The sequence below is a fragment of the Crocuta crocuta genome, unplaced genomic scaffold, assembly GCF_008692635.1.
Source record: "Crocuta crocuta isolate KB4526 unplaced genomic scaffold, BGI_CrCroc_1.0 scaffold2175, whole genome shotgun sequence".
Lineage (NCBI taxonomy): Eukaryota > Metazoa > Chordata > Mammalia > Carnivora > Hyaenidae > Crocuta > Crocuta crocuta.
The window spans coordinates 82,146-82,664 of record NW_027533082.1 but is presented as its reverse complement, the minus strand read 5'-3'; positions in this window follow the sequence as shown (position 1 = coordinate 82,664).

Below are 519 nucleotides of genomic sequence, written 5' to 3'. Positions count from 1 at the left end.
GGTGGAGCAGAGAGAGAGGGAGACAGAGAATCTGAAGCAGGCTCCAGGCTCTGAGCTGTCAGCACAGAGCCCGACACGGAGCTCGAACCCATGAACCGTGAGATCATGACCTGAGCCAAAGTCGGACCCTCAACTGACTGAGCCACCCAGGTGCCCCAGTTTCCCAATTTCAAAAATAAGCTCTTGGATGACAATAATTCTAAGCTTGTTATAGTTTTGACAATGCATTATCTGTGAAAGCTTAGGACTGCTAGTGATACTATAAATCATACTCTGTAAATGCAAAATTGGGCAAAGGCATAGAAAACATGACTATAAAATCCAATGCTCTATAAGTCTGCTAATCCATTCTTTTGTCTCCACAGCTTATTTTGTTCTATTTTCAATCCTTTCTGATGACTTTGCACATCAGTACGTAATCAGTACACAGGTGAATACTTGTGAACAAACATCCTAAACTTTTTTCTTGTAAAAATTAATTTCTTAGAAATCCTTAACATAGGAAAAATACGGGTGGAT